Source organism: Penaeus monodon, chromosome 31, assembly GCF_015228065.2.
Source record: "Penaeus monodon isolate SGIC_2016 chromosome 31, NSTDA_Pmon_1, whole genome shotgun sequence".
NCBI classification, from domain to species: domain Eukaryota; kingdom Metazoa; phylum Arthropoda; class Malacostraca; order Decapoda; family Penaeidae; genus Penaeus; species Penaeus monodon.
Window position 1 is genome coordinate 17,486,439 of NC_051416.1, and position 276 is coordinate 17,486,714.

Genomic DNA, 276 nt, shown 5'->3' on the forward strand with positions numbered 1-276 from the left:
TTGTGGGTTTTGTGTGTTGTGTGTGGTGTGTGGGGTGTTGTGGGGGTTTGGGGTGGTGTTGTTGTTGTGTTTTGGGGTGTGGTGTGTTGGGGTGTGTGTGTGTGGTTTTTGGGGTGTGGGTGTGTGTGTGTGGGGGTTGGGGGGAGGTTTTTGGGGTTTTGTGTGTGTGTAAATTTTGGTGATGTGGTGGTTTTTGTGGGTGTTTTTGTGTTGGGGGGTGTGTGTGGGGGGGGTGTGGGGTGTTTTTGTTTTGGTTGGTATTTGTGCGGCGTTTTG